A 17,757-nucleotide genomic window follows, 5' to 3' on the forward strand; every position below is an offset into this window, starting at 1 on the left:
ATGCCTGCAGCAGGAGCCAGGAAGCCAGTCCAGATCTCCCATGTGGATGGCAAGGATCCAGCCACTTGAGCCGTCACCTGCTACTTTGTTGGGTGTGCACTAGCAGGAAACTGGAATTAGGAGCAGAGCCAGGACTCAAACCCAGGTGCTCCAATGTGGAATGTAGGCATCCTAACCAGCATCTCAGCCACTGTGCCAAATTTTCCTGCATGAATTTATTTTAAACTGATTAAAATATCTTTAGAGATCTTTAGACTTACTGTGAGTAAACCTCACTTTCAGTTGTTAGGATGGAGATGTAGCATATGTCACTATGAGCAGAACTTTTCTCTAGGAAAGTTGTACAAACCACCCAGAAAAAATTTCCAGTGATTGGTGTGGTGCAGCAGGTTAAGCCACTGCTTGTGAAACCAGCATTCTGTATTTGGGTGCTAGCTGCTCTGCTTCAAATCCAGCTCCCTGCTAATGCACCTCTAAGTAGCAGAAGATGGCCCAAGTGTGTGGACCTCTACCACCCATGTAGGAGACCCAGATGGAGTTCCTGGCCCCTTGCTTCAGCCTAGCCTAGCTCTGGATGTTGAAACCATTTTGGGGAATGAAGCAGTAGATGGAAGATATCTCTATATTTATCACTCTGCTTTTCAAATACATACATACATGCATCTTCTTTTTTGAAGATTTGTTTATTTGAAAGGCAGTCACAGAGGGGTAGAGGCAGAGAGAGAGAGAGAGGTTTTCCATCCGCTGGATCACTCCCCAGTTGGCCGCAACGGCTGGAGCTGTGCCGATCCGAAGCCAGGAGCCAGGAGCTTCCTCCCAGTCTCCTACACGGGTGCAGGGGCCCAAAGATTTGTGCCATCTCCCACTGCTTTCTCAGGCCATAGCTGGATCTGAAGTGGAGCAGCCAGGATGCGAACCCATATGGGATGCCAGCACTTCAGGCAGCAGCTTTACCTGCTGTGCCACAGTGGCGGCCCCAAACATACACATATCTTAAAAAAAAAAGAAAAGACTTCCAATTCCTTGTCTATTTAAAATAATAAATAAAAATCTTTAAAACAAAAAAATTTTTCAATAAATTTTTGTAATAAACAACGTACAAGCGTTCTTGGGGTGCAGTGGGGCAGAGAGGAGGAGTGATTAGGGAAATTAATGTCTCACCATTTTGATACTTCAGTGAATCCCTTTGTGTTCAGTCTGTCTCACCTCTGATTTTTTCATTCTGCTTAGTGTCTTCAAGTATAGGATATTCTTTTTCAGTTTCCCTAGAGTTTGAACTTCCATTCTATGACCAGGGCTTGGGGTGTGTGTATTTAATGTCAGTCTGCATGTGAGTAGGGAGGAAAGTAAACGTCACATATATAGACTTTTATCTTGTTTGTATTTGTATGTATCCCTGTTTGTAATTCCCCAGGATTATAGTTTCCCCACCTTGATAATCATACAACTCCTTATTACAAAAATTTATTGAAAATTTTTTTCTGTTTTAAAGATTTTTATTTATTATTTTAAAGATTTATTTGAGAGACAGAAAGAGACAGTTGAAGAGAAGAACAAATACCCATCCACTGGTTCACTCTTTGAATGCCTGCAGTAGCTGGGGCTATAAGCCAAACATAAGCCAAGAGCAGCAAACTCAGTCTGGGTCTTCCCACAGGGTAAGACCGAACTATTTGAGTCATTACCTGCTGCCTCCCACGGTGCATATTAGCAGGATCTGAAATCAGGTACTTTGATATGGGATTTGAGTGTTTCAGCCAGTATCAACATGAGACCAAATGCTCATCCATACTGAAATATTTTATCCCCTGTAAAATATATTGTAGTCATTCTCTTCTGCTTTATCTTTAAGAATTTTAGCCTTTTAAATTATTTTGTAATTATAATTTTATAAGGGGGGGATAAATGCATATGCTTAATCTGATATGTTTTTTGGCTAGAAATCACTAGATGAATATCATTTAAAATATTTTGTAATTACTGTTAGTTGTACTATTTAATCATCTAATGGATTGGCAACCTTTAACATACCTGGAGAAAACAGGTCAAATTTTGTCACAAAACTGTAGAGGCTGACTGCCATTACCACACCCTCTTTATATCAAGCAAGTGGTAGACAAGCTGAGGTCAGGGGATCCAATGGAAAGCATTTAAATTCCTACATTCAGGGCTGGTGCTATGGTGTAGTAGACTAATCCTCCACCTATAGCACCAGCATCCCATATGGGCACTGGTTCATATCCCAGCTGCTCCACTTCCAATCCAGCTCTCTGCTGGTGGCCTGCTAAAGCAGTGGAAGATGGCCCAAGTGCTTGGGCCCCTTCACCCATGTGAGACCCAGAAGAAGCTCCTGGTTTCAGGGTTTCAGATTGGCTCAGATCCAGCCATTGTGGTCATTTGGGGAGGGAACCAGCAGATGGAAAACCTTTCTTTCTGTCTCTCCCTCTCTGTCTGTAATTCTACCTCTCAAATAAATAAATAAATCTTTTTTTTTTTTTTTTTTTTTTTTTTTTTTTAAGAAAAAGAGGTCCCATAGCCAAGGAAACTTCCTCAACTTACAGTTAATTTACTGGAGCTTGACTTTTTGCATCTCTGTTAGAAGCAAATTTTGCTCAGCCACACAATTCTATTCCATTTTCTTCTATTTCTCTTTAGCTACTCTAATCACTGGCATTTATTGAGTATTATTTTTCTGTAACACACAAGAAATATTAGATCCCACCTTGGCATACTCTCAACAAAAATATGATGTATCCATACAATGGAATAATATTAAACACTAAAAAGAATGAACTATTGATACATGCTTCAACTTGGATGAACTTCAAAAATATTATGCTAAATAAAAGAAGCCAGTTAGAAAAAGTTGCATGTTTATGATTCTTTGTATATTAACTGTCCAGAAAAGGCAGCTCTGGAGAGACAGTAGTTGCTTGGGACTGGAATGGCGGATACTGAGGCCAATAGATGTATGACAACTCTTTGTGTTTTCTACTCAGTTTTGCTCTGAATCTGAAGCTGCTGTTAAAAATAGTCTATTAAAATATAAAATAAAAATGCAAGAATAAATAATACTTTATAAATTATAGAAATGTAACTACTATGTATATTAAACTCTTTAAATCTTAACTAGAAAGTAAAAACAAGGGCAAACATATGACACAGAGGTTAAATAGCCACTTGAGACAATCAAGTGCTTGATTCGAGTCCTGCTACTCCATTTCCCATTTAGCTTGCTGCTGTTGTACACCCTGTGAGGCAGAAGATGGTGGCTCAACTCAAGTAGTTGGGAACCTGTCACCCAAGTAGGAGACCCAGGTTGAGATGCAAACTCGTAGCTTTGGCATGGCCTATTTCTGGCTGTTGTGGGCATTTGGGGTGCAGGCTTTTAGGATGTGGAAGATCTGTCTGTCTTTCCATGTCTCTCAAATAAAAATAAAAAAAACTAAAAATTTAAAAAGAAAATTTAGTGGCCAGCATTGTGGTACAGCAGGTTTAAGCTGCTCCCTGCAATGCCAGTATCCCTTATGTGTACTTGTTCACATCCTGGCTGCTTCACTTCTGATCCAGCTCCCTGCTAATACACCTGGGAAAAGCAGCAGAAGACAGCCCAAGTGTTTGGGTGCCTACCATCCATATGGGAGACTTGGATGAAGCTCCTGGCTTTGGCCTGGTCCAGCTCCAGCTGTTGCAGATGTCTGGGGAGTGAACCAGTGGATGGAAGATCTCAGAGAGTTTGAGTTGCCCACGATTGTGGACTGTAAGTGGTAGATTCAGGCAGTCTGATTCTGTATCCCAAGATTTAACCACTGCATCATGCCATCTCTTTACATCTTGGGAATAAATATGTGTACTTTTCTGCAGTATTCTCATCTCTTCAAATATTGCTACTCAAAGTTTGATGTAGTCTTATCAAGGAGAAAAATATTCACTAGAAGTATCAGCATCATCATTGCAAGTATGAATATGATCAACATTAGCCACCACTTTGATCAACACTAGGAGAATAAATTCTCAATGTTCTTTACCTTTTAAACAAATATAACTACTAGGAGTTTTCTGCTAAAAATTAATCTAAAGTTCCATTTTTTAATAACAGATAACAATTCCTATTCTGGAATGTGGCTTAACATTCCAGGCAACTGATCATGGCATATAGTTATAAAGATTAAAAGAATGTCCAAAATGGTAGGAAGTGAGGAAAGGAAGGAGGAAAAAATTAGGAAGTGATGTGTCTGTATGCATAGTCCTATAAAAATAGCTGTTTGTTTCTATACATAGTTTAATCTTAGATGGAAGTTTCAGATTTTGCTGTAACTGTATAAGAACTTTTTCTCTTCTTACTGCTAAGACATGGTTCCAGTAAAATTAATTTTAAGTTTACTATAAATCTTTGTGGAAAGAAAAAAAATGAAGGAAGATGAATGTTTAGTTTTTTTTTTTTTCCTTCTCTTAAGCTTTTTAGCCAATCCAACTATGCAGCATTATTATGGTGAATTTAGGATGTTAGGGATTCATCAGTGTTTGCTTTGTTTTTAAAGTAAAATTGCCAGTTCAACATTTAAAGAGATTGCTTTTTCTCTCAACTCATTTTTTTTAAGGTTTATTTATTTATTTGAAACAGAGTTACAGGAGCCGGCATTGTGGTGTAGTGGGCTGATATCCCACATGGGCTCTGGGTTCATGTCCTGGGTGTTCAGACTTCTGATGCAGCTCTGCTAACAGCCTGTGAAAAGCAGTGGGAGACCCAGATGAAGCTCCTGGCTTCGAATCAGCCTCGCTGCGACCTTTGCAGCCATCTGGGGAGTGAATCAGCAGTTGGAAGATCTCTCTCTCTCTCTGCCTCTGCCTTTCTGTAACTCTGCCTTTCAAATAAATAAATAAATCTTAAAAAGAAAAAAAAACCCAGTTTATCTTTAAAGAAAAAAGGCATAGATGAACTTTTCTATAGTTTATCAGGTTCACGCTGATATTGTTATTTATTTATTTATTTATTTATTTATTTATTTATTTATTTATTTTACAGGCAGAGTTAGACAGTGAGAGAGAGGGAGAAAGGTCTTCCTTCCGTTGGTTCACCCCCCAAATGGTTGCTACAGCTGGTGCGCTGCGCCAATCCGAAGCCAGGGGCCAGGTGCTTCCTCCTGGTCTCCCATGCGGGTGCAGGAGCCCAAGCATTTGGGCCATCTTCCATTGCCTTCCCGGGCCACAGAAGAGAGCTGAACTAGAAGAGGAGCAACCAGGACAGAATCCGGCACCCCAACCTGAACTAGAACCTGGGGTGCTGGCGCCGCAGGCGGAGGATTAGCCAAGTGAGCCACAGCGCTGGCCTGATATTCTTATTGAATAACCCCATGTGGTTCCTTAAAGTCAGATGGCTTCATTACTTTTTTGGTCAAGTCTGGACAGGATAGTTTGCTGATTTTTTAAAAAAATATTTATTTATTTATTTTAAAGAGTTATAGAGAAAGACAGAGATCCCCATCCGCTGGTTCACTCCCGAAATGGCTGTAATGGCCAAGGCTGGGCCAGGCCAAAACCAGGAACCAGCAGGTTCATCTGGTTCTCCCATGTAGGTGCAGAGGCCCAAGGACATGGGCCATCCTCTGCTGCTTTCCCAGGATTATTAGCAGGGAGCTGGATTAGAAATGGAACAGCCAGCGGCACCACAGCTCAATAGGCCTCCGCCTGCGGCGCTGGCACCCCAGGTTCTAGTCCCAGTCAGGGTGCCGGATTCTGTCCCAGTTGCTCCTCTTCCTGTCCAGCTCTCAGCTGTGGCACGGGAGTGCAGTGGAGGATGGCCTAAGTGCTTGGGCCCTGCTCCCGCATGGGAGACCAGGAGAGGCACCTGGCTCCTGGCTTCAGATTGGCACGGTGCGCCAGCCGCAGCACACCGGCCGCGGTGGCCATTGGGGGGTGAACCAACAGCAAAAGGAAGACCTTTCTCTCTCTCTCTCTCTCTCTCTCCCTCCTTCCCTCCCTCCCTCCCTGTCTAACTCTGTCTGTCAAAAAAAAAAAGGAACTGCCAGGACTTGAACTGGCATTCATATGGGATATTTGTGCTGTAGACCGTGGCTTTAACCCATTGAGCCACAACACTGGTCCCAGAGTTTGCTGATTTTGAGTACCTAGAATCTAGCCTGTCTAGATACTTCATTTAGTCATTCTTTTCTGAAGTCTTACCATTCCCTTGGAGTACAGCCAAGGAGTAGGATTCATGTCACTAATATCCCTGGTATTGCTGAACTCTTTCCAGTACTGGCAAGAGTTGGGTTTAGGAGGCTCTTTTCTAGTATCCTTTACAGCTCTTAAAGCCTGTATCTTGAGCATCCAGAAAATAAGTTAGAAGGTAGATTGGCCACAAAAAACTTCTGCCTTCCACTAAGTAACTTAGTTTCCTTGAATAATAGAGCCCAAAGACATAGTTACCTCTTTAGAATGAGGAAAGGGAAAATAAATGGAGAAAAAAGTGCAAATTAAATTTTTAAAAGAATATTTATTTATTTGAAAGGCAGAGTTAGAACTTCCATCCACTGGTTCACTCCCCAGATGGCCACAATGGCCAGGGCTAGGCCAAGCCAAAGCCAAGAGTTTCACCTAGGTTTCCCACAAGGGTGGCAGGGGTCTAAGTAGTTGGGCCATCTTCCACTGCTTTCCCAGGTGGATTAGCAGGGAGCTGTATTGAAAATGGAGCAGTTGGAATTCAAACTGACACTCATATGGGATGCTGGTGTTGCAAGCGGCAGCTTAACCCACTATGCCACAACACTGGCCCAACAAATTAAATTCTTACTAAATCGCTCTGCCGAACTGACATAAATGTGCCATTCCTTTCCTTCTAGCTTCTGGCTTCTGCTTTGTTCTGTTTTTTTGAGAACTAGTAGGAAGAGATTCCACATGGGTACAGGGGCCCAAGCACTTAGGACATCTTCCACTGCTTTTTCCAGGCCTTTAGTAGGGTGCTAGATTGGAAATAGAGCAGCCATTACTTGAACCAGAGCCCATATGGGATGCCAGCATCACAAGCAGTGACTATGCCCACTGTGCCACAACACCAGCCCCCACTGCTTGATTCTTGTTGAGGTGATGGGAACTTCCCCCCTACCCTTTAAAGGTTTATTGAGTCTGCTGAAATAAACTGACATAAAAAGATTAGCAGGAGAAAAGACATACAAATTTATTTGCACAGGAACCATATAAAATGTGTTGTACTCAAAGAAGAACCAGATGGTTGAAGTTTAAGTCACGTTCTGAGCAACAGAAAGAATAAGGATTGGGATTCTTGGGGGACACAGTAATGTGTTATGGAAGATGGAGAGGAGGAAACCTTGGTGAACAACGGTGTCCTACTACACAAAATCTCTCAGGTAATAGCCCTCAGAATAGATGGTTGCTTGTAGCAAAGTCTCTCTGGCAGGGAGTCAGATCTATGTTCTCCTGTGAGTCAATCTTCTCTGTTTCATGAGAGTATCAGGGAGGAAGTCCATGGTAATGATCTTCATTAAGGAAACCGCAGAGAAACTCCTACCCTGTGCTTCTGTAGAAAAAAGAGACAGGGGAGTTGGAGAACGTCAGAGGGACCTTAGTCCTCCTTGAGTTTAAGGCAGACAGTGTACCAAAATAACATATCTTTGGGATATCATTTTCTAACCCCAATACTCTACTATTCTGTGTTGTTTTATTTATTTAAAAAAAAATTTTTTTTGACAGGCAGAGTGGACAGTGAGAGAGAGAGACAGAGAGAAAGGTCTTCCTTTGCTGTTGGTTCACCCTCCAGTGGCCGCCGCAGCCAGCGCGCTGCGGCTGGTGCACCGCGCTGATCCGATGGCAGGAGCCAGGTACTTCTCCTGGTCTCCCATGGGGTGCAGGGCCCAAGCACTTGGGTCATCTTCCACTGCACTTCCTGACCACAGCAGAGAGCTGGCCTGGAAGAGGGGCAATCAGGACAGAATCCAGCGCCCCGACCGGGACTAGAACCCAGTGTGCCAGTGCCGCAAGACAGAGGATTAGCCTAGTGAGCCACGGCGCCGGCCTGTGTTGTTTTATTTTAATGATATATATTGTTACCTAATTCTATCTGCTTATGTTACATGCTTCAGATCAATTACAACTAGGGAGTATTTTAAAAGTTCAGCAAATGGAAAACCTAATTTAATTTTAACCATTTGTCTGATGATAAAGCTAGTAATTAGCCTCTGTCCCTGTTCAAGGCAAGCATTGTTAATGTCTTTGACTTTGTTAATGTAATCCATGTTTGCAGATGGTGTACCTAGTTTTCAGATTGCCGTTCTTGAGAAGGTAAGAGAGATAATAGAGAGGATAATACTTAAACTATATAATGTGGAGAACATTGTAGCTATACTGTGAAACCATTAAAATTCTTAGGGAACAGGATACAGGCTAATAGCTAATCTAAAAATTTTTAATGTTTATTTTCTTCACTTTACATTATGTATGTCTTATTGGTATTCATTTCATTATGTCATATAGTACAACAGGTGGAGCTTTTTTTAAAAAAAATTATTTATTTGAAAGGCAGTTATAGAGAGGCAGAGAGAGAGAGAAAGAAGTCTCCCATCTGCTGGTTCACTCCTCAATTAATTGGCTGCAACTGCACCAATCCAAAGCCAGGAGCCAGGAGTTTCCTCTGGGTCTCCCACATGGGTGCAGGGGCCAAAGGACTTGGGCCATCTCCCACTACTTTCCCAGGCCAGAGAAGTGGAGCAGCCAGACTTGAACTGGCACCCATATTGGATGCCAACACTGCAGGTGGTGGCTTTACCTGGAACTTTTTTTTTTTAATAGAAGATTATTTGAAAGGCAGAGAGAGGGAGAGATGACAGAGAGAGAGAGAGAGAGAAGGAGAGAGAAGGAGAGAAAGAGATCGAGATCTTTTATCTACTTTTTCATTCTGCAAGTGACCATGACAGCCCAGCTGGGCCAGGCTGAAGGCAGGAGCCAGGAACTCTGTCTGGATCTCCCATGGGGGTGGCAAGGGCTGAAGTACTTGGGTCATCATCTGCTGCTTTCCCAGGCACATTAGGAAGAACCTGGATTGGAAGTAGAACAACTGGAACTGGAACCGGCTTTCTGACATGGGATGTCAGGATTGCAAGTCGCAGCTTAATCTGCTGCCCCAGCTGCTAGAATTTTTACTCTTATATCCTACTATGATTTTTATAGTGACTATATTAATACTTTCATAACCAAAAACAATGAAAAATTTTTAATTGGAAAAAGATGACTTTATATTTACATGAAACTTTATTCTTTTTTCCTTTATAAAATTTCACACATGGGGCCAGCGCTGTGGCAGTGGGTTAAAGCCCTGGCCTGAAGCACCGGCATCCCATATGAGCACCAATTCTAGTCCTGGCTGCTCCTCTTCCAATCCAGCTCTCTGCTATGGCCTGGGACAGCAGTGGAAGAAGGCCCAAGTCCTTGGGCCCCTGCACCCACATGGGAGACCTGGAAGAAGCTCCTGGCTCCTGGCTTTGGATCAGCGCAGCTCCGGTCATTGCAGCCATCTGGAGAGTGAACCAGTGGATGGAAGACCTCTCTCTCTGTCTCTACCTCTCTCTGTAATTCTTTCAAATAAATAAAATAAATCTTTTTAAAAATTCACACATAATAATTCTATATATTTTGGGGGTACACTGTGAAAATAAGATGCATGTATACAAGATATAATATCAAATCATAGTCATTAAAATTTCCATCAAATATTTATATTTACTTGGTTTTGCAAAGCTTCAAACTTCTGTCTTCTAGCTCCTTATAATGGTTTTAATAAATTGCTGTGAATTATAGTCACAGTACTGGACTGTAGAACATTAGAAATTACTCCTCCTATGTAACTGTATTTTGTTACCCATTATCCAGCCTCCCACTATTCCTTCTCTATGCCAGCCTCTGGTAACATCTATTCTCTACTTCTATGAAGTCAATTAGGTTGTCACATATCTTTCTGTGCCTGGCCTATTTCACTTAACATAATGTTCTCCAGTTCCATCTATGTTGTTGCAAATGACAACTCAGCATGCCAAAGCACCACATCATAGAGCATAATTTTCTGAACCCAACACTCATTTTTTTGAAAAAATATTTATTTTCATCTACTTGAAAAGTAGAGAGAGAGAGAGAGAGAGAGAGAGAGAGAGAGATCTTCTATATGCTGGTTCACTTCCCAAATGACTGCAGGAGCCAGGCCTGGGCCATGGTGAAGCCAGGAACCAGAAACACCATCTGGATCTCCCACGAGTGTGGCAGGGACTGAAGTTACTTGTCAACGTCTGCTGCCTCTCTGCATTAATAGGAACTGGGTCAGAAGCAGAGGAGCCAAGACTTGAACCAGGCATTCTGATATGGGATGCAGGCACCCAAGTGGTGACTTAAGTGCTATGCCAAACATTTACCCATTCATCTACTTCTTAAATTTTTTTTCTAATGGCTGAATAATATTCTGTTGTGTATATATGCCACATTATCCATTCATCTTTGTTAGACACCTTGGTTGATTCTATATCTTGGCCATTGTGAAATATATGTGAGTGCAGGTATCTTTTTAATGTACTGATTTCATTTTCTTTGGGTATATACCCATTAGGATAGTTGGTAGTTCTATTTTTAGGATTTTTATTTTATTGATTTGAAAGGCAGATTACTGAGAGATAACGGGGGTGGTGGGGAGAGAGAAAGATTGATTTTCCACCTGCTGGTTCACTCCCCAAATGGCCACAACAACTGGGGTGGGCTGGGCTGAAGTCAGGAGCCAGAAGCTTTTTCTGGGTCTCCCACTTGGGTGCAGGGACTCAAGGATTTGGGCCATCCTCCGCTGCTTTCCAGATGCACAAGCAGGGAGTCTGATCAGAAGTGGAGGAGGGGGCTGGCTCTGTGGTGTAGTAGACTAGACCTCTACCTGCAGCGCTGGCATCCCATGGGGTGCCAGTTCCTTCCCGTCTGCTGCCTTTTTTTTTTTTTTTTTTTTGGACAGGCAGAGTGGACAGTGAGAGAGAGAGACAGAGAGAAAGGTCTTCCTTTGCCATTGGTTCACCCTCCAATGGCCGCCATGGCTGGTGCACTATGGCCGGCGCACCGCGCTGATCCGATGGCAGGAGCCAGATACTTCTCCTGGTCTCCCATCGGGTGCAGGGCCCACTGCACTCCCTGGCCACAGCAGAGAGCTGGCCTGGAAGAGGGGCAACCGGGACAGAGTCCAGCGCCCCGACCAGGACTAGAACCGAGTGTGCTGGCGCCGCAAGGCGGAGGATTAGCCTAGTGAGTCGCAGCGCCGGCCGTGCTGCTTTTCTGATCCAGCTCTCTGCTATGGCCCCAGAAAGCAGTGGAAGATGGCCCAAGTGCTTGAGCCCTTGCGCCCCGAGCAGGGAAGTGCGGCTATTTGGGAAGTGAACCTGTGGATGGAAGACCTCTCTGTCTCTCCCTCTCTCTCTAACTCTACCTTTCAAATAAATAAATAAATAAGAAGAAGAGTAGCAGCCAGAACTCAAACCAATTTCTAAGGCAGGACACCCTTCAGAATTTATTATAAGGCTGGTCTGGTGGTCGTGAATTCTCTCAGCTTTTGCTAATCTGGAAATACTTTGTTTATCCTTCACTCTTAAAGGATAGCTTTGCTGGATATATTATTCTTGGTTGGAAGTTGTTGTCTTTTTTTTTTTTTTTTTTTTTTTTTTGACAGGCAGAGTGGACAGTGAGAGAGAGAGACAGAGAGAAAGGTCTTCCTTTGCCGTTGGTTCACCCTCCAATGGCCGCTGCTGCAGCCGGCGCACCGCGCTGATCTGATGGCAGGAGCCAGGAGCCAGGTGCTTTTCCTGGTCTCCCATGGGGTGCAGGGCCCAAGCACCTGGGCCATCCTCCACTGCACTCCCTGGCCATAGCAGAGAGCTGGCCTGGAAGAGGGGCAACCGGGACAGAATCCGGCGCCCCGACCGGGACTAGAATCTGGTGTGCCGGCGCCGCAAGGTGGAGGATTAGCCTATTGAGCCGCGGCGCCGGCCTGGAAGTTGTTGTCTTTTAAGACCCTGAATATATTGTCCCACTGTCTTCTGGCCTGTAGGGTTTCCTTTGAGATGTCTCATGTTAATCTTAATTGGTTTTCCTTTACATGTAACTTGATGCTTTTCTCTTTCATCTTTAGGATTCATTCCTTGTTCTTAACTTTTGGCAGTTTGACAACAGTATGCCTTGGAGAAAACCTTTTTGGTTGAGTCTGCTTGGGGTTCTTTGAGCTTCTTGTATCTGGATGTGCATGTCTCTTTCAAGACCTGGGAAGTTTTCACCTATTACTTCATTTAGCAGATTCTCAATGCCTTTTTCCTTGCTTATCCTTCAGGAATACTTATAATACAAATATTTGGTTGTTTAATGGTATATCCCATATTTTGCATAGACTTTTTTCTTTTTAATTCTTTTCTCTTTATTTTTGTCTGATTGGGTTATTTCATATTTCTGGTCCTTGGGTCAGAAATTCTTCCTCCATTTGGTCTATTCTGTTAAAGCTCTAAATTGTAAATTGTATAATTGTATTTTTTATTTCACTGATTGAAGATTTCATCTCCAAAATTTTTTTTTTTTTTTTGACAGGCAGAGTTAGAGAGACAGAGAGAAAAGTCTTCCTTCTTTTGGCTTACCCCCCAAATGGTTGCTACGGCCAGCGCGCTGCGCCGATCCGAAGCCAGGAGCCAGGTGCTTCCTCCTGGTCTCCCATGAGGGTGCAGGGGCCCAAACATTTGGGCCATCCTCCACTGCCCTCCCAGGCCACAGCAGAGAGCTGGACTGGAAGAGGAGCAACCGGGACTAGAACCCGGGGTGCTGGCGCCACAGGCGGAGGATTAGCCTAGTGAGCCGCTGTACCGGCCTGTTTGGTGCTTCTTAATGAGTTCTGTCTCCTTAGTAATATTTTCATTCATGTCACTCACTGATTTCGTAATTTCTTTTATCTATCTGTATTCTCTTTAATCTCATTGAGTTTCCTTACAATAATTATTTTGAATTCTGTGTCATTTCTTAGATTTTCTTCAGTTCAGAATCTAACTCTGGAAGAGTATTGTGTTCTTTTGAAGGTTCCAGTCCTACAGGGTGACTATAAGGTATACAGGAGATTTTAGTCTGCAGGGTGTGAGTGCAGAGAGGAAGGTGAAATGTTGGTAGGCTCTTCCCTTTGTCCACCAGGTAGATGACAGTGGCACCAAGAAATTTAGAACAGATTATTAGAGTCCTGGTGTTGCAAAGTATAGTAGAGTCATTATCCAGGTTTCCCAGGGAGGGAGCAGATATTTTTATGGGCTACTTCTGGTGTTAGCCCCCAGCAATTTAGGTGAATCCCCCTTGCTCTTATAGAATGCATGAGCGTAACTCTGGGGCTAATGCCCAAAACTTCCTCCAGCTGCAGGATGCAGGGAATCTGTCCTTTGCCCCACATGTTTCCCTGACTCTCTGATGCTGGTAGAAGCAGAAGAGAGGCATGCTGGGCAACTTCTCACTGCCAAGTATGGTACTCTGTACAGGTGGGTGAGGGGGAGAAAGAAGAGCAACATGGCTCCCATGCTCCAAGCCGCAAGTTGCTCAGACCCCAGTCAGCTCTCCAGGCTGAAGTAAATGTCAGTAGGTGGGGGCCAACACTGAGGTTCAGTGGGTTAAAGCTGTGGCCTGCAATATCGGCATCCCATGTGGGAGCTGGTTTGTGTCACAGCTGCCCCACTTCTGATCCAGCAATCCCTGCTGATGCTCCTGGGAAAGCAGTGGAGGATGGCCCAGAGCCGCTGCACCCATGTGAGAGACCTGGAGGAAGCTCCTTGCTCCTGGCTTCAGCCAGCCCCAGCCCTGGCCATTGTGGCCATTTGGGGAATGAACCAGTGGGTGGAAGATATTCTCTCTCTCTCTCTCTGTAACTTTCCCTTTCAAATAAATAAGTAAATAAATAAACCTTAAAAAAAAAAAAAAAAACAACTCACTGAGTGTCTGTGGAATTCCATCCCAGCTGAAACTGCGAGAGGTGGGGCATGTGGCCATTTCTTCGTACTTTGACATAAGATTATGGCTCTCAGCTGGCTGCACCATATCTCTGTTTTTTTTTTCTCCTCTTGTTGCATGGAGTCTTCATTGTTTTTGTTTTTTATTAGATTTTATTTATTTATTTGAGAGGTAGAGGTAGAGTTACAAACAGTGAGAGGGAGAGACAGAGAAAGATCATTCATCTGGTGGTTTACTCCCCAAATGGCCACAATGGCTGTAGCTAGGCCAATCCAAAGTCAGGAGCCAGGAGCTTCTTCCAAGTGCTTGGGCCATCTTCTGCTTTCCCAGGCCATAGCAGAGAGCTGGATCTGAAGAGGAGCAGCCAGGACTGGAACTGGTGCCCATGTAGTCCTTTCTTTGTTCTCTTCATATCCCAGAGCAGCTTAAGTTAGTGTGGCTATACCCTATTCAGCCTTGGATTTCAATTTTTTTGTTCCAAAGTAAGCCTAAATTTTAATAACATTTTTCATGAACTTTCTGAGGTAACTTTGTTTATATTATACATGTATACTGTAAATTAGTCAACTTTTTATTGCTATAACAAAATATCTGAGGCAAGCTACTTTATAAACAAAAAAAAGTCTATTTTGGTTCACATTTGTGGAAATTTACAGTCCAGACTCATGCAGTTCCATTGTTTGGCCTATGATGGTAGTATCCTTGCTGGCAGAGTCCCAAAGTGGTGCAGAGCATCACATAGCCAGACGCATGGAGATCATGTGTCTGTCTATATCTGTGTGGCCCTCTGTTCTTCTAAAGCCACCAGAATTCAGTCTTGAAGGTGCTGGCATAATGACCAAATCAATATAATTTCTTCCTAAAGGTCTCATCTGTAAACACCATAATCGGATTGTTTGTACTCTCTTAGTTTCTACTCTGTTAGTGCCATTAACATTAAGATTTTGTGGTTTAAACTCCTGCATGAATTCAAGGGATATCCAGCCATAGTGGATACATAAACATAAACATATGTGTATTCATTTCTGTGTTCTTTTTGTCTAGTAAGAAGAGCTGGGAGGCCGGCGCCGTGGCTCAATAGGCTAATCCTCCACCTAGCGGCGCCGGCACACCGGGTTCTAGTCCCATTTGGGGCATCGGATTCTTTCCTGGTTGCCCCTCTTCCAGGCCAGCTCTCTGCTGTGGCCCGGGAAGGCAGTGGAGGATGGCCCAAGTGCTTGGGCCCTGCACCCCATGGGAGACCAGGAGAAGCACTTGGCTCCTGCCTTCAGATCAGCGCGGTGCGCTGGCAGCACGCCAGCTGTGGCGGCCATTGGAGGGTGAACCAACGGCAAAAGGAAGACCTTTCTGTCTGTCTCTCTCACTGTCCACTCTGCCTGTTAAAAAAAAAAAGAGCTGGGAGTTGTTATATTCTTTAAAAAAAAGATATTTATTTTTTATTTATTTGAAAGGCAGAGTCACAGAGACAGAGATCTTCCATCCTCTGGTTCACTCCCAAAATGGCCACAATGGTGGCACTGGGCCAGGCTGAAGCTAGAAGCCTGGCACTTCTGGGTCTACTGCACAGATACAGGGGCCCAAGCACTTGGGCCATCTGCTGCTTTCCCAGGTGTATTAGCAGGGAACTGGATCAAAGTGGGGCAACCAGGTCTTGAATCAGCACCCATATGGGATGCCAGCATCACAGGCAGAGGTTTCACTTGCTATACCACAATGCTGGCCCTGGAAGTAGTCATATTCTATACCAATGAGCACAAGTAGTGCAAAGGACCTTTGTCTGAGCCTTGCTTTTACCCTGAATATTAATAGGAAAGCATTGGGTTTTGAGCAAAGGAGGACATAATTTACTCCCATTCTTCTTCCCGACTTTTTATTTTGAAATTCTCCAAATATTCAAAAAAGTTGAAAGAACAATAAAAATGAGCAGTGCTAATCCAAAATCCAGCAGTCTTCAAGTTCCAAATTCATCCTTAACTCATGTGTCTCTTTGTTGATACACGGTGGTGAAGGATGAACCAAGGCCTCAGGCATCCCACACCCATGTGGCTTCACTCTCAGTTTGCATGCTGGTACCCAGGCTGGTGTTGTATAGTGCTGATGGCTTTACCAGTCCAGAATCTCAAAGCAGCAGTCATGGTCCCACAAAGATACACTGGTCATGGTAGTGGAGAATCTTTGTGGTGACTGTGCCCCTATAACTGGTTTCCACCTGGCCTCCTAGACACCCAGGTGAAAACTGCTGCCACACCTACATAGCTCTGGCATTCTGCACACTTGCAGAATTAATACCTCATTGGTATGGATGGCACCAAGATTTACCACTTTCACTCTCCAGAGTAGTGGTATGAACCATACCTGGGCCCATTTCACCTACCACTGGGGTGACCAATCACTAGACTGTGGTGCTGAGAGCAAGGTCCTGAGGTAGCCCTAGGTAGGAAACCCATTTGGACCTCTCATCAGAGGGCCTTTTCTCATTGTCTTAGTGATTAGCACCTGGTTCTTTTTTTTTTTTTTAAGATTTATTTATTTATTTGAAAGGCAGAATTATAGAGAGGCAGAGGCAGAGAGAGAGGTCTTCCATCCAGTGGTTCATTCCCCAAATAGCTGCAACAGCCAGAGCTGGGCCAGTCCAAAGCCAGGAGCCATGAACTTCTTCCAGGTCTTCCATGTAGGTGCAGGAGCCCAAGCACTTAAGCCATCTTCTACTGCTTTCACAGGCCACAGCAGAGAGCTGGATCAGAAGTAAAGCAGTGGGTGCTCGAACTGGCACCCATAGGATGCTGGCACTGCAGGCGGTGGCTTTACCCCTATGCCACAGTGCTGGCCACTATTACTGAATTTGTAAACCATTTGTGACCTTGACAAAAACAAGCAAACGATTGGTTCGAGAGAAAATTGAAAGAAAATAAATAGTAAGTGTAGGTATTTAGTTGTGGAGAATAGGGAAATGACAGTCTTTTTTAATATTTATATGTTGATAAGATAAACTTTTAGAAGGAAATTGATAGTGTATCAAAGAGTAGATAAAATTTTTGAAGTGCTGTCTGACTTATCAAGAGTGAAGGAAATGTAAATAAGACAAATTTTGATTGTATCTGTTGCAACCATTCTGGGAATGAACCAGCACATGGAAGATTTCTGTTTCTCTTTTGTTTTCTATCACTCTGCCTTTCCAATAAATAAATAAGTGAATCTTTTAAAAAAATTCCCTTGTTCAATGTCAGCAGAATAATAATTTTAAAATACCAAGGTAAATAAAACTTGATTCTTTCTTTTAGTGCTGTATGTATTTACATTGAACTGTTATTTTAAATAATGCTTTCCTCTTTAGAGAACATACTGAGATAAAAGAATAATGTTATAGGAAATTTGAATTACAGAATTATTAGTTTGAAACTGGCATTGAGAACTGGGGACTCTTTAGAAAATTAGTCACTTTCTGCTCAGTTCTGAATCTATAGTCTAAATGCCTTCTTTCTAGAAGAAAACCTCCTTATAAGGCCATTTTTATGTTCTTTCATTAAAAAAAAAAAAAAAGTCCCTGGCTCCTGGCTTCGGATTGGCCCAGCTTTGGTCATTGCAGCCATTTGGGGAATGAACCAATGGATGGAAGACCTCTCTTTAAAAAAAAAAAAAAAAAAAAGTATGGGGCCGGCGCTGTGGTGAAGCGTGTTAACACCCTGGCTTGAAGTGCTGGCATCCCATATGGGTGCCAGTTCTTGTCCTGGCTGCTCTACTTGCGATCCAGCTCTCTGCTATGGC

At 43.3% G+C, this 17,757-nt stretch overlaps 1 protein-coding gene and 1 pseudogene across 2 annotated transcripts in view; both read left to right on the forward strand.

The window, feature by feature from the left end:
- PPM1E (protein phosphatase, Mg2+/Mn2+ dependent 1E) overlaps positions 1–17,757 on the forward strand; it is a 190,118-nt gene that overhangs the window by 110,007 nt on the left and 62,354 nt on the right. The gene's annotated exons all lie outside the window — the stretch shown is intronic.
- Positions 1–17,757, forward strand: part of LOC127484380 (large ribosomal subunit protein uL13-like) — a 69,277-nt pseudogene that overhangs the window by 20,375 nt on the left and 31,145 nt on the right.

This window comes from Oryctolagus cuniculus, chromosome 17, assembly GCF_964237555.1.
Source record: "Oryctolagus cuniculus chromosome 17, mOryCun1.1, whole genome shotgun sequence".
NCBI classification, from domain to species: domain Eukaryota; kingdom Metazoa; phylum Chordata; class Mammalia; order Lagomorpha; family Leporidae; genus Oryctolagus; species Oryctolagus cuniculus.